Genomic DNA, 16,945 nt, shown 5'->3' on the forward strand with positions numbered 1-16,945 from the left:
TTTAAGTGAGAAGCACACTTTCATATGATAAATTAAATTTGCATTATTTTATCCAAAATAAAATATCATACATATTTAAACTTTGAATGTAACACTGACTTGTACTATAAACACAGTACCTGGTTAAATAACAGGCTTATTGAATAACAATCAAAGGAGTATCTTTTTATTAAAGAAGTACTCCAGGATGCTTCCTAAACTTCTAATACATAATCAAATACTTACTCAACCTCTGAATTAAAGAGCAAATTTAACATGTTGAAACCTGAAACTCGTATTTCTTTCCTAACATTGTTGACATTATGTTCATCTGTCCAGTAACTCAGACAAGATCTTAGGGTCATTTAGGTATTTTTATCTCACATACCAGACATCTAATCCAAAAGTAGGGGCTAGATGGAGAGCAAGATGGCAGAATAGAAAGTTCCACTAATCAGCCTCCCATCAAGCACACCAAATTAATGACTATCTATGGAGAAAAAACAACTTATTAAAAGCCAAAAACTAGATAAGCACTCCCACTACCTCAGTACCTGGTTTGAACTTCATATTGTTGAAAGAGGCACTGAAGAGATAGAAAAATCAGTCTTGAGCTGCCGATGCCACCTCTTTCCCACTCCCAGCAACAGCAGCATGTTGCAGGGATCATCTCTGGTTGCCAGGCGAAGTAGAACACAGCAATTGTGAGGCTCTGAATTCAATGCTGTCCTGTTAAAGCGGAAACATAAACCAGACCAAACTCAACAGGTGCTTGCCTACAAAGGGAGCATTTAAACCATCCCTAGTCAGAGAGCAATTGCTGATACAAGTGGTCCAGATTTGAGTGCTGAAACCTTGCCACGAAGGGTCAAAATAATCTCAGCCTCTAAGTAAACCTGAAATGCAGTCGAGGCCATAAGGACTGCAACATACAGTTGAATTCTAGGGCTGTACTAGGCTCATAGACAATGGACTGAGGGTCGGGGGACATGACATACTGAGACACCAGCTGTGGCAGCCAAGGGATTGCTGGCATCACCCATTCCCTAGACTCAAGCTGCACAACATAAGGCTCCAAAAGAGACCCCTGTCTTCTGCTTAGGGAGAGGAGAGGGAAAAGTGGAGAGGACTTTTTTATACATCTAGATAACAGCTCAGCCACAGCAAGACAGGGCAACAGTTGGAGTTGTGAGGCCCCCATTCCAGGCCCTATCTCCCAGATAACATTTCTAGACACACTCTGGGCCAGAAGGGATGCCATTGCCTTGAAGGAAAGGACCCAGACCTGCCAGCATTTATCACCTGCTATGTGAGGAGACCCAGGTAATTCCCAGGTACTACATCAAGGGCCTTGGTGAGCCTCTGAGACTTTCTGACTTCAGGTTACCAGCTGTGGTGGTTATGGGGCAAAACTCCTTCTGATTGAGGGAAGCAGAAGGAAAAGTAAAAGGGAATTTTGCCTTGCACCTAAGTTACCAATACCACCATGGGGGGTAGAGTACAAAGGTGGCTTTGGGGTTCCTTGTTCCAGGACTTGACTCTTGGATGGCATTTCGTGACCTGCCCTGGACCAAAGAGGTGCCCACTACGCTGAAGGGTGAGTACCAGGCCAGGAAGGATTCACCACAAACTGACTTCGGACACCTTGGGCCTTAAGAGGACATTGGTGGTAGTCTGGTACTAATCCCTGTGGCCAGAGTGGGTGTTGGCTATGAAGTGAGGTTCCTCTGTCTGTAGAAAGGGGAGAGAAGAATGAGAAGAACTGCATGTTGCAGTTTGAGTGCCAGTTCAGTCCCAACACAATAGAAAATCAGGGAGACTCTTAAGTTTTTCTATCCTAGACCCTGAGTCCTGATGGTATTTCAGGGCCCACCCATGTCCTGCGGGACCTCATTGCCCTGAAGGGAAAAACATCAGCCTGGCTGGCTTTGGTACTTGCTGATTGTAGAGCCCTGGGACCTTGAGTGAACATAGGCAGTACCAGGGAGTGGTTACAGCAGGCCTTGGGTGAGACACAGAGCTATGTTGGCTTCATCTCTGACCCAGTGCAGTCATAGTGGTGACGGCTACAGAGGTGTTTATGTCACTCCACCTACAACTTTAGGTGGCTCAGAACAAAGAGAGAGAGAGAGAGAGAGAGAGAATGGGGGTGGGGGGCTCTTTATGTTTGAGAGAAGAAACAAGGGACTCTGCCTGGTAATCCAGAAAATGCTCCCAGACCTTATTCAAGATCATTAATATGGTACCTCTATGAGTCTGCAAAACCACAGTGTCACTGGGCTTTGGGTGCCCCCTAAAGCATAAACAGCTTAGATCACATCACGTAAAGCATTCCCAAGAAAAATAACTACAAATAAGCTTAGACAGTGAAGACTACAATAAATACCTAACTCTTCAATGGCCAGACATCAGAGAACATCTGCTACCCTCAACACCATTCAGGAAAACATGGTCTCAACATATAGGTCACTAAATAAGGTATAAGAAAACAATTCTGGAGCAACAAATATGTGACCTTTCAGACAAAGAATTCAAAATAGCTGTGTTAAGGAAATAAAGAAATTCGAGATAACACAGAGAAGGAATTCAGAATTCTATCAGACAAAATTATCAAATATATTGAAATAATTAAAAGGAATCAAGCAGAAATTCTGGAGCTGAAAATGCAATTGCCATACTGAATAATCCATCAGAGTCCTGTAATAGCAGAATAGATCAAGCAGAAGAAACAATGTGTGAACTCTAAGACAGGCTATTTGAAAATATACAGTCAGAGGAGACAAAAGAAAGAAAAAACAATAAAACACACCTACAATATCTACAAAATAGACTAGAACAAGCAAATCTAAGACTTACTGGCTTTAAAGAGGAGGTAAATAAAAAGATAGGGATAGTAAGTTTATTCAAATGGATAATGACAGAGAACTTCCCAAAGCTAGAGAAATATATCAATATCCAAGTACAAGAAGATTATAAAACACCAAGCAGATTTAACCCCAACAAAAGTAACTCAAAGTATTTAATAATAAGACTCCCAAAGATCAATGATAAAAAAAAATCCTAAAAGCAGCGAAATAATATAAGCTCATAATATGAAATGGAGCTCCAATACATCTGGCAGCAGACTTTTCAGAGAAAATCTTACAGGCCAGGACAGAGTGGCATGACATATTCAAGGTGCTAAAGAAAAAATACTTTAACACCTGAATAGTATATCCAACAAAAATATCCTTCAAACATGAATAAGAAATAAAGACGTTTCCAGACAAACAAAATCTGAGGGATTTCATAAATACCAGACCAAAACCCATTCTACAAAAAAAGTCCTAAAGTGAGTACTTCAATCAGAAAGAAATGAAAATTAATGAAGAATAAATAATCACATAAAGGTTAAAAAACCTTATCCACGACAGTAAGTATACATAAAAACACAGAATATTATAACATTGTAACTGTGGGGTATAAACTATGTTTATCCTAATTATAAAGAATAAACAATAAACAATGAATCAATTAAAAATAGTAACTACAATAATTTTTCAAGACATAGTATGAAAGATATAAATAGAAACAATAAAAAGTTAAAAAGTTGGAAACAGTTAAGAAGACTCTTCATAAGTTTTCTTTTGGATTCTTGCTTGTTTATGCAAATAGTGAAAAGTTTTTATCTGGTTAAAATAATGGGTTATAGGATAGTATTTGTAAGCCTCATGGTAACCTCAACCCAAAAAACATACAATGGATATGTAACACATAAAAAGCAAGAAACTAAATCATCTCACCAAGAAAATCATTTTCACTAGAGAAGATAGAAATGAAAAAAAGAAAGAGACCACAAAAGAAACAGAAAATAAAATGGCAGGAGTAAGTTCTTATCGATAATAACATTAAATGTAAATGAACTAAATTCTCCAATCAAAAGACATAGACCGGCTAAATGGATGAAAAAATGAGATCCACTGATCTGTTGTCTACAAGAAACACACTTCACCCATAAAGACACACATACATTAAAAATAAACAAATGAAAAAAGATATTCCATGCCAATGGAAACCAAAAAAGCACAGACAACACAGAATTCAAGACAAAAACTATAAGAAGAGACAATGAAGGTCACTATATAATGATAAAGGGGTCAATTCAGGAAGAAGATATTACAATTTTAAATATATATGCACCCAACATGGGACCACACAAATACAGGAAGTAAATATTATTAGTGCTAAACAGAGAGATAGGCCCAAATACAATAATAGCTGAAGGCTTTAACACCCCATTTTCAGCAATGGGCAATCTTCCAAACAGAAAATAAACAAAAGAACATCAGACTTAATCTGCACTATAGACCAAATGGATCTAACAAATATTTACAGGAGAGTTCATCCAAGAGATACAAATACACAGTATTTTTCTCAGTGCATGGATCATTCTCAAGGATAGACCATATGTTAGGTTACCAAACAAGTATTAAACTACTCTACAAAATTGAAATAATATGCAGCATCATCCTTGACCATGATGAAATGAAACTAAAAATTAGTAACAATAAATATTTAGGAAACTATACAAATGCAAGGAAATTAAACCATATGCTTTTAAATTAGCAGTAGGTCAATAATGAAATTAAGAAGCCAATAAAAATTTTATTGAAATAAATGATAATGAAAAAAATATCAAAACCTATGGGATAGAGCAAAAGCAGTATTCAGAGGGAAGTTTATAGTTACAAGTACCTACATCGAAAAAACAGAAAAACTTCAAGTAAACAATCCAACAACTCATCTTTAGAAATAGAAAAGCAAGAGCAAACTTAGTAGGAAAAAAATGATAAAGATTAGAGCAGAAATAAATAAAATTGAAATAAAAAATCAATAAAATCAAGATGTTTTTTGAAAATTTAAACAAAATTGACAAACCTTAAGCCAGACTAAGAAAGAAAGATTGAATATCTAAATAAATAAATCCCGAAATGAAAAGGCACACATTACAACTGATAGTGCAGAAATTCAAAGGCTCATTGGTGGCTACCATGAGCAACTATATGCCAATAAATTGGAAACTCTAGAAGAAATAAACAAATTCTTAGACACACACCATCTACCAAGATTGAACCAGGAAAAAATTAAAAACCTGAAAAAACCAGTAACCAATAACAAATTCAAAGCTGTAATAAACCATCTTTCAATAAAGAAATTTCTGAGACCTACTGGCTTCACTGCCGATTTCTAAAAAACATTTAAATAAGAATTGATATAAATCTTACTCAAATTATTACAAAAAATAAAGGAGGGAATACTTCCAAACTCATTCTCTGAGGCTAGTATTACTCTGACAGCAAAATCAGACAAAAACATATCAAAACAACAACAGCAATAACATTCACTACAGGCCAATATCTCCAATAAATACTGATGTGAATATCCTAAAACAAAACAAACAAAAAACCTAGCAAATCAAATTCAACAATACATTTCAAAGATTATTAATCATGACCAAATGGTATTTATTTCTGGGATGCAAGGATGTTTCAATATTTGCAAATTAATCAACATGATACATCATATCAACAGAATGAAGAATAAAAACCATATTATAATTTCCATTGATGCTGGAAAAGCATTTGATAAAATTCAACATCTCTTCATGATAAAAAACCCTCATCAAACTGGGTATAGAAGGACATAATTCAAAATAATAAAAGCTGTATATGGCAGACCCACAGCTAGTATCATACTAAATAAGGAAAACTTGAAAACCTTCCTTCTAAGATATGGAAGTTAATGAGGATGTCCAATGTCACCACTGTTGTTCAGCATAACTCTGGAAATTCTAGATAGAGCAACTAGACAAGATAAAGATTCAAAGGGCATCTAAATTTGACAAAAAATGTCAAATTGTCATTGTTTGTAGATGATATGATTTTACATTTGAGAAAATGTAAAGATTTCACAAGGTAACTACTAAAAGTGGTAAACAAATTCAGTAAAATTGCAGGATACAAAATCAACATACAGAAATTAGTAGCATTTCTATATGCCAACAGTGAACAATGTGAAAAAGAAAGAAAAAAAGTAAAGCAATTTATAATAGCCACACATAAAATTAAATACCTAGAAAATAACCAAAGGAGTGAATAATCTCTATAATAAAAACTATAAATCATTAATAAAGAAAAGTGAAGAGGTCATCAAAAATGGAAAAAATATTCCATGTTCATAAACTGGAAGAATCAATTATTGTGAATTGTCCATACTACCCAAAGCGATGTACAGATTCAATGCAATCCCTATCAAAATACCAATGACATTTTTCACATAAGTAGAGAAAACAACCCTAACATTTATATGGAACCACAACGAACCCTGAATACCTATAAGCAAAACAAACAAACAAACAAGCAAACACTGCAAAAATCAAATTACCTGACTTCAAATTATACTATAGAACTATAGTATAGTATAGTTACTATAGAACTATAGTAACCAAAACAGACATATAGACCAATGGAACAGAATGGAACAGAATAAAAACAGACATATAGACCAATGGAACAGAATAGAGAAGCCAAAAACAAATTCATACACCTACAGTGAACACATTTTTGACAAAGTTGACAAGAATATGCACTGGGTAAAAACAGTCTCTTTAATAAATAGTGCTGGGAAAACTGGATAGCCATAAGCAATGGAATAAAACTGAACCACTATCTCTTGCTTTATAAAAGAATAAAATCAAATTTGATTAACATCTCAAATATAAACCTCAAACTACAAAAATATTACAATAATACACTGGGGAAAATCTGCAGGACATTAATCTGGGCAAAGATTTTTTGAGCAATATCCCACAAACACAGGCAACCAAAGCAAATATGGAAAAACAAGATGCCAACAAGTTAAAAAGCTTTCACACAGCAAATGATATAATCGAAAAAGTGAAGAGACAACCCACAGAATGGGAGAAAATGTTTGCAAACTACCCCCCGACAAGGGATTAATCACCGGAATACATAAGGAGCACTAACAACTCTATAGAAAAAAATCTAGAAGTTCAATCGAAATGGGCAAAAGATTCAAATAGACATTTTTCAAGAGAACACATACAAATGGCAAACAAGCATATGCAAAAGTGCCCAAAATCAATGATTGTAAGAGAAATGCAAATCAAAACTTCAAAAAGATATGATATCACCTGAGTTAAAATGGTCTATATCCAAATGACAGGCAATAATGAATGCTGATGAGTATGTGGAGAAAAGGGAACACTTGTACACTGTTGATGGAAATGAAATTTAGCACAACTACTATGGATAATAGTTTGGAGGTTCCTCAAAATCTAAAAATTGAGCTAACATATGGTTCAGAAATACCACTGCTGGGTACATAGCCCAAAGAAAGGAAACCATCATATTGAAGAGCTATCTGCAGTCATATTTGTTGCAGCACTGTTTACAATAGCTAAGATTTGGAAGCAACCTAAGTGTCCACAAACAGATGAATGTATAAAGGAAATATGGTACATATACACAGTAGAGTACTATTCACCCATAAAAGTGAATGAGATTCTGTCATTTGCAAAAGCATGGTTGGAACTGGATATCATAATGTTAAGTGAAATAAGCCAGTCATAAAAATACAAACATTACATGTTCTCGCTTATTTGTGAGATCCCAAAATTAAATCAATTGAACTAATGGAAATAAAAAGTAGAAGGGTGGTTACCAGAGCCTGGAAAAGGTAGTGGGGATTTTGAGGGGAGGCATGGATGTTTAATGGGTACAAAAATAGAAAGAATGAATAAAACCTACTGTCTGAAAGCACAATATGGTGACTATAGACAATAATAACTTAATTGTATATTTCAAAATAAGTTAAAGTACATAATAGGATTGTTTTTAACTTAAAGGATAAATGCTTGAGGAGATGGAGACCCTAGTCTCCATGATGTGCTTATTTCACATCAAATGCTTATATCAAAACATCTCAAGAACCCCATAAATATAGACACCTACTATGTACCCACCAAAACTTTTTTAAAATTACTTAATAATTAAAAATTCCAAAAGCAATTTTAGATTTTTAATACATATGTATAATTTATAAATATTTATAAATGCATGACAATATATACATAATATATACACAATATATATACATAGTGATTTCATTGCACTATTCCCACTGTTACGAATCTGATGAAACACAATTACCATTCACCTAATTGCCTGAAATAGCCTACTAGCAAACAGTACTTTCTTCAGCCCTTGTCCGTACATAATCTTCTCCACATAGTATCAAGTTTTTAATGTGTTTAAAAAAAATAAAAACCCAAACAAACAAACAAACAAAAACACATGCTGGGCACAGTGGCTCATGCCTGTAATCCCAGCACTTTCAGAGGTCGAGGTGGGCAGATCATGAGGTGAAGAGATCAAAACTACCCTGGCCAACATGGTGAGACCCCATCTCTATTAAAAAATACAAAAAAATTCTGGGGTTGGTGGCACACATCTGTAGTCCCAGCTACTTGGGAGGCTGAGGCAGGAGAATTACTTGAACCTGGGAAGTGGAGGTTGCAAATGAACCGAGATCGCCCCACTGCACTCCAGCTTGGTGACAGAGCAAGACTGTGTCTCAAACAAACAAAAAAACAAAAACAAAACAAACAAAAAAAACAGTGAGTCAGATCATGGTAGTCTCTTTTCAAAATCCTACAATAGTTTCCGGTTTAACTCAGAAAAAAAGTCATTAAAAAGACTACAATACTTTGCCTAATTTCACCATTATTTACTTCAATAACGTTATTTCGTAATACTTTTTCCCATGTATTCTTGGTTCTAACCATGATGGACCCAAGGTTTTAATACTTCATGCATACTTACATTTGTGCTCTGACTATTCCTTTACACGGAATAAACTTCTAAACTTGGAATGTCTATCTCAATCATCTTTGAACCTCCTCAATGACATTATACATTGTACCAAATGAAAATGTAACAAATTGTTTCCTGCCTCACAACAAACACCCCTACTATACCGTTTTTCCATTTGAGCTATCAACTTATAACATAATACAAAGTCTTCTTGCTTGCTATATGTATGTATTTATTTATTTTCTGTATTAGACTGTTAACCTTATCTGGGGAAGCATCTTTATGCAGTGTGGTACATGTAATCTCTTATATATCTCAGTGGACTTGAACACTGCCACTATCTGGCACATAATAGGTTCTTAATAAATATTTGTGGAATGATTCTAGCCAAACAAGAACATTCTACTCTGCAAAGTGGAGACATGATCAGTAAATTAGGGTGCTTTTGTTTGTTTGTTTGTTTTGTAGTGTAAGATTTACAGATTGGTTAAATTTTCCATGCAAAGATTGGAGAAAGTCAAGACCAGCACCTTGTATTTTAATTACCTATTGTGTTAGAGGTAATACATGGTTTACCTCTAATGGCCATGGTTTTAAATTATTTTACACAACTACAAAATATAGCTTGAGATAAAAATAAATGGAAAGAAACAGTAAAAACTGTATCACCAATTATGATAAATGGCATGTATTAATGCCCTTATTGCTAGAAAGACAAAATTAAAATATTCTGCTTCCCTCTTCCGTGTTCAGACTTCACCTGTTTATTACTTGGTGGAGTTAGCAGAAAAGTAGTTTTACTACCAATCAGGTTAGTAAATTATAAGTAATAATTGAGTTTCTTCTTAATGAAAATACTCCCTGCAGTGAATAATATATATTTAAATGTATTTCACTTTGTTGACAATTACTCTCCAATTTACTAAATGTATATTTTGTATGAAAACAGGGAAACAGCATATGTTGTAGAGTTTTCTGTTTTTTAGACATGAAAGACAAAGACACAATTTACTACTTCATAAATAAATGTTTACCATTACTCCCTCATTATTTGATTTTAGATATTGAATTATTGATCAGCATCTGCTCCTTAGAACCAGATTGTGTATTTAGTGAAGTTTCTGTTCATATGTTGTTTTCTCTGTGGGAAATAAATTGTTTCTCTGTAGGAAGCATTTGATGTTTACTAATAAGTTGTTTTCTCAGTAGGCTTGGACTTCTGAGTGTTGAAATTTAAATTGCTCTTTCTCTTATTACATTGAGCCCATTTCAATATTATACAAGTTCTTGGACATTGGAGACTTTTTAGCACAGATTTATTATGTATAATGTCAAGCAATACTTAAAGATAGTTTGGAATTAATGTATTAGAAGTTACTCTATGTAATGGTATTTCTTAATCGGACAGAAGCATTTTTGGACATATTTTTCTTTTTTATAATTGATTAAATATACATTTCCAAAGCTCTTTTGCTTAAATCTAGCAGATACTAATTCCATTGTTTTCAATATTTGAAAACAATGTTACATAATTAAGTTGGTTATTAGATAGAATATAATGATTTAATACAAATGTATAAGTTTTTTGTTTGGATTTTAAATAAAGCATTATTTTTACACTATTTTTCCTTCCTCTACCTTCCTTCCTTCCTTCCTTCTTTCCCTCCCTCTTTCCCTCCCTCCCTCCCATCTTCCTTCCTTTCTTTCTTCCATGCTTCCTTCCTCCTTTCCTCCTTCCTTCCTTCCTTCTTTCCCTCCCTCTTTCCCTCCCTCCCATCTTCCTTCCTTCCTTCCAGAATTGCAGAATGAACAAGAATTTCCCAACCAACTATCTGCTGCCTTCAAGAGTCTCACCTGCCACAAAATGACTCACATAAACTTAAGGTAAAAAGGTGGAAAAAGACATTCCATGCAAATCAACACCAAAAGCAAGAAGGAGTAGCTATTTTTATATGAGACAAAAAAAAAACTTTAAAGCAACAGCAGTTAAAAAATGAAAAAGTGACATTATATAATGATAGAAGACATTGTCCAATAGGAAAATATCACAATCCTAAATATCTATGCATTTAACACTGGGGCTTCCAAATTCATAAAACGAGTACTAATAGACCTAAGAAATGAGATAGACAGCAACACAATAATAGTTGGGGACTTCAATACTTCACTTACAGTACTAGACAGGTTATCAAAACACAAAGAAACAATAGATTTAAACTATACCCTGGAACAAATGGACTTAACAGGTATATACAGAAAATTCTATCCAAAAAACCCAGAATATATATTCTATTAATCAGTGCATATAACTTTCTCCAAGATAGACCATATTATAGGCCACAAAACAAACCTCAGTTTTAAAAAATTGAAATTATATTAAGCACTCTCTCAGACCACGGTGGAATAAAACTAGAAATCAACTCCAAAAGTAACCTTGAAAACCATGCAAATAGATGGAAATAAAATAACCTGCTCGTGAATGATCATTCTGTCAAAAATGAAATCACACCTCAAGGAACTAGAGAAACAAGAATAAAACAAAACCAAACCCAGCAGACAAAATGAAATAACCAAGATCAGAGCAGAACTAAATGAATTTTTTTTAAAAAAGCACAAAAGATAAATGAAACAATAAGCTGGTTCTTTGAAAAGATAAATAAATTGATAGACCACTAGCAAGATTATCCAAAAAAAGTAGAGAAATAATCCAAATAAACTCAATTAGAAACAAAATAGAAGATATTACAACTGACACCACAGAAATATAAAAGATCCTTCAAGGATACTATGAATGCCTTTAGGCACATAAACTAGGTTAAATCAGGAATAATTAGATACCCTGCACAGACCAATAACAAGCAGTGAGATTGAAATTTTAATAAAAAATTACCAACAAAAAAAGTCCAGGAACAGACGGAGTCACAGCAGAATTCTAGCAGACTTTCAAAGAAGAAATTGTAGCAATCCTGTTGACACTATTTCTTGAGGTATTCTTAAGTAAATTTAATCTAGTTAGTGTTTTACAACCTTCTTGTTTTTGAACATTCATATCTTTCTCTAGGTTTTGAAATTATCTGTTATTAACTCTTTGCATACAGTTTCTATGCCTATGCCAATGCCAAACTCTTTCTCTACCTCCTCTTTGAGATTAGTTAGTCTTAGATTTGTTGAGTTTAGGCTATTTTCTATATCTTGTAGCTGTGCTTCATTTTTAAATTTTTTTCTTTTGTCTCCTCTGACTCTGTATTTTCACATAGCCTGTCTGCAATCTAACTAATTCTTTCTTCTACATGTTAAGTTCTGTTATGTTTTCCTGGATGGTCTTGATGCTTATAAGACCTGGACACTGAAGAATCTGTTATGTATTCTAATATTTGAAGCCTGGGCATTTTTGTTTCTGTCCTTTTATAGAAGGCTTATCAGGTATTCAGAGATTTGAGTATTATGATCTACCTTTTTTTTTTTTTTTTTTTTGCCACTGCAACTATATCTGCATTAGGGCCAAGCCACAAACCCAGGAATGCTGTGACTCTCGGAGACTTATTAAAGTACTGCCTTGGTGGTGTTGTGTAAGATCCAGAATTCCCTGGATTACCTGACAGATTTTTGTTGTTCTTTTCTCTTAGTTTTCCTCAAACAAATTTAGTCTCTCTTCCTGTGCTAAGCTGCCTGAAGTTGGATAGGAATAATGCAGGCTTTCTTGTGGCCACCACCTCTGTGATTATGTTGGGTCATACCTTAAGCCAGCAGTTTACTGAATCTTACCCAAGTCCTATGGCGATGACTGAGGAATCCTTCCAGTACTGGACCTTTCCTTTCAGAGCAGCAGGTTTCTTTGTGGCCTAGGATATATCTAGAAATGCCATTCGGGAGATAGGGCCTGGAATCAGGGGTTTTCACAATCTACTTATTGCATTATTTTACTGTGGTTGAGCTGGTACCCAAGTTGTAAGACAAAGTTGTCTTTACTTTTCTCCCTCCTTTACATAAGCAGAAGGAGTTTCTTTCAATTTCCACAGTCTTCTCAGGCCTGTGGTGACTACTGCCTAGAAACTGCCAATGTTTACTCAAGGTTGATGGGCTCCTTAGTCAGTAGGTGATGTCTTCTGGGAACTAGGGCCTGGAATCAGGACTTCAGAACTCTATGTGGTGCATTATTTTAGTGTGGCTGAGCTGGTGTCCCAGTTGCAATACAAAGTCCTCATTATCTTCCCTTTTTTTTCCCCCTCAAATGGAAAGAGTTTGGCTGTGACAGGTAGCCCTGAATTCCAACCCAAGGTCCTCCAATCACTTTGCTCTCCCTTCCCCAAACACACAGATTCTTTCTCCATGCCACACAGCATTGACAGGGAACAGGAGGAGGCAGTGTAGGCAATTTAAGACTGTCTTACCTACCTCTTTCAATGCTTCTGTTTGATACAATGTAAAAACCAGGCACTGTGGTTATACTCCTGAGTTCTGCAACTTGTGATGGTACTTTCTTTTGTGAATAGTTGTTCAATACAGTGTTCTTGTGGGGAAAATGATCACTGAAATGTTCTATTCAGGCATCTTGCTCTATCTCCTATATTGATTTATTTTCCTTTGGGTAGATACTCACTAGTCAGACTGCTAGAACAAACTGTAGTTCTACATTTAGCTCTTCAAGAAATCTCTATATTATTTTTCACAATGGTTGTAATAATTTACCTTCCTACCAACAGTGTATAAGAGTTCCCTTACCTCTATAGCCTTGCTAACATCAGTTATATTTTACATTTTTAGCGATAGCCATTCCGACTGGGGTAAGATGATATCTTATTGTGGTTTTAATTTGCATTTCTCTGACAATTAGTTATGTGGAGTTTCTTTTTCTAATACACATGTCGGCCATTGTATGTCTTCTTTTGACAAGTGTCTATTCATATTCTTTGCCTCCTTTTTAATGGGGCTGTTTATTTTATTTTGCTGTTCCTGTTGAGTCATTTGAGTATCTCGTGTACTTTGGATATTTGACTCCTGCCATGTGCATAATTTGCAAATATTTTCTCCAATTCTTCAGGTTGTCTGTTCAGTCTACATATTATTTTTCTTGCTGTGCAACATTTGAGTTTACTTTAGTTATATTTTTCTATTTTGTTTTTTATTGCTTGTGCTTGAGAACTTAGTCATCTATTATTCACCTAGATAAAAGTTCACAAGAGTTTTCCCAAGGTTTTCTTCTAGTCTTTTTGAAGATCAGGTCATACATTTACATATTTATTCCATCTTGAGTTGACTTCTGTTTTTTTTATTTTTTATTTTTATTATACTTTAAGTTTTAGGGTACATGTGCACAACGTGCAGGTTAGTTACATATGTATACATGTGCAATGTTGGTGTACTGCATCCATTAACTCGTCATTTAACATTAGGTATATCTCCAAATGCTATCCCTCCCCGCTCCCTCCGCCCCACAACAGGCCCCAGTGTGTGATATTACCGTTCCTGTGTCCATGTGTTCTCATTGTTCAACTCCCACCTATGAGTGAGAACATGCGGTGTTTGGTTTTTTGTCCTTGTGATAGTTTGCTGAGAATGATGGTTTCCAGACTCATCCATGTCCCTACAAAGGACATGAACTCATCATTTTTTATGGCTGCATAGTATTCCATGGGGTATATGTGCCACATTTTCCTAATCCAGTCTATCATTGTTGGACATTTGGGTTGGTTCCAAGTCTTTGCTATTGTGAATAGTGCCGCAATAAACATACGTGTGCATGTGTCTTTATAGCAGCATGATTTATAATCCTTTGGGTATATACCCAGTAATGGGATTGCTGGGTCAAATGATATTTCTAGTTCTAGATCCCTGAGCAATCGCCACACTGACTTGCACAATGGTTGAACTAGGTTACAGTCCCACCAACAGTGTAAAAGTGTTCCTATTTCTCCACATCCTCTCCAGCACCTGTTGGTTCCTGACTTTTTAATGATCACCATTCTAACTGGTGTGAGATGGTATCTCATTGTGGTTTTGATTTACATTTCTCTGATGGCAAGTGATGATGAGCATTTTTCCATGTGTCTTTTGGTTGCATAAATGTCTTCTTTTGAGAAGTGTCTGTTCATGTCCTTCGCCCACTTTTTGATGGGGTTGTTTGTTTTTTTCTTGTAAATTTGTTTGAGTTCATTGTAGATTCTGGATGTTAGCCCTTTGTCAGATGAGTAGATTGCAATAATTTTCTCCCATTTTGTAGGTTGTCTGTTCACTCTGATGGTAGTTTCTTTTGCTGTGCAGAAGCTCTTTCGTTTACTTAGATCCCATTTGTCAATTATGGCTTCTGTTGCCATTGCTTTTGGTGTTTTAGACATGAAGTCCTTGCCCATGCCTATGTCCTGAATGGTAATGCCTAGGTTTTCTTCTAGGATTTTTAAGGTTTTAGGTCTAACGTTTAAATCTTTAATCCATCTTGAATTAATTTTTGTATAAGATGTAAGGAAGGGATTCAGTTTCAGCTTTCTACATATGGCTAGCCAGTTTTCCCAGCACCATTTATTAAATAGGGAATCCTTTCCCCATTTCTTGTTTTTCTCAGATTTGTCAAAGATCAGATGGTTGTAGATACGTGGCATTATTTCTGAGGGCTCTGTTCTGTTCCATTGGTCTATATCTCTGTTTTGGTACAAGTACCATGCTGTTTTGGTTACTGCAGACATGTAGTATAGTTTGAAGTCAGGTAGTGTGATGCCTCCAGCTTTGTTCTTTTGGCTTACGATTGCCTTGGCAATGCGGGCCCTTTTTTGGTTCCATATGAACTTTAAAGTAGTTTTTTCCAATTCTGTGAAGAAAGTCATTGGTACATTGATGGGGATGGCATTGAATCTATAATTTACCTTGGGCAGTATGGCCATTTTCAGGATATTGATTCTTCCTACCCATGAGCATGGAATGTTCTTCCATTTGTTTGTGTCCTCTTTTATTTCATTGAGCAGTGGTTTGTAGTTCTCCTTGAAGAGGTCCTTCACATCCCTTGTAAGTTGGATTCCTAGGTATTTCATTCTCTTTGAATCAATTGTGAATGGGAGTTTGTGATTTTTGCACATTGATTTTGTATCCTGAGACTTTGCTGAAGTTGCCTATCAGCTTAAGGACATTTTGAGTTGAGACGATGGGGTTTTCCAGATATACAATCATGTCATCTGCAAACAGGGACAATTTGACTTCCTCTTTTCCTAATTGAATACCCTTTATTTCCTTCTCCTGCCTGATTGTCCCGGCCAGAACTTCTAACACTATGTTGAATAGGAGTGGTGAGAGAGGGCATCCCTGTCTTGCGCCAGTTTTCAAAGGGAATGCTTCCAGTTTTTGCCCATTCAGTATGATATTGGCTGTGGGTTTGTCACAGGGAGCTCTTATTATTTTGAGATACATCCCATCAATACCTAATTTATTGAGAATTTTTAGCATGAAGTGTTGTTGCATTTTGTGAAAGGCCTTTTCTGCATCTATTGAGATAATCATATGGTTTTTGTCATTGGTTCTGTTTATATGCTGGATTATGTTTATTGATTTGCATATATTGAACCAGCCTTGCATCCCAGGGATGAAGCCCACTTGATCATGGCGGATAAGCTTTGTGATGTGCTTCTGGATTTGGTTTGCAAGTATATTATTGAGGATTTTTGCATTGATGTTCATCAGGGATATTGGTCTAAAATTCTCTTTTTTTTGTTGTGTCTCTGCCTGGCTTTGGTATCAGGATGATGCTGGCCTCATAAAATGAGTTAGGGAGGATTCCTTCTTTTTCTATTGATTGGAATAGTTTCAGAAGGAATGGTACTTTAACACCCCACTGTCAACTTTAGACAGATCAACGAGACAGAAAGTTAACAAGGATATCCAGGAATTGAACTCAGCTCACCAAGTGGACCTAATAGACATCTACAGAACTCTCCACCCCAATTCAACAGAATATACATTCTTCTCAGCACCACACTGCACTTCTTCCACAATTGACCACATAGTTGGAAGTAAAGCACTCCTCAGCAAATGTAAAAGAACAGAAATTATAACAAACTGTCTCTCAGACCACAGTGAAATCAAACTAGAACTCAGGATTAAGAAACTCA

The 16,945-nt window shown here is 35.5% G+C and overlaps 1 long non-coding RNA gene across 1 annotated transcript in view; it reads left to right on the top strand.

The window, feature by feature from the left end:
• The first annotated feature begins 715 nt into the window (after nucleotides 1-715).
• LOC107970832 (uncharacterized) overlaps nucleotides 716-16,945 on the top strand; it is a 54,835-nt gene continuing 38,605 nt past the window's right edge. The window contains exons 1-3 of the long non-coding RNA XR_001713767.3: nucleotides 716-1,302; nucleotides 1,511-1,576; nucleotides 10,649-10,736. This is a non-coding gene — a long non-coding RNA (uncharacterized LOC107970832). The remainder of the gene's footprint in view (nucleotides 1,303-1,510; nucleotides 1,577-10,648; nucleotides 10,737-16,945) is intronic.

Source organism: Pan troglodytes, chromosome 2, assembly GCF_028858775.2.
Source record: "Pan troglodytes isolate AG18354 chromosome 2, NHGRI_mPanTro3-v2.0_pri, whole genome shotgun sequence".
NCBI lineage: Eukaryota > Metazoa > Chordata > Mammalia > Primates > Hominidae > Pan > Pan troglodytes.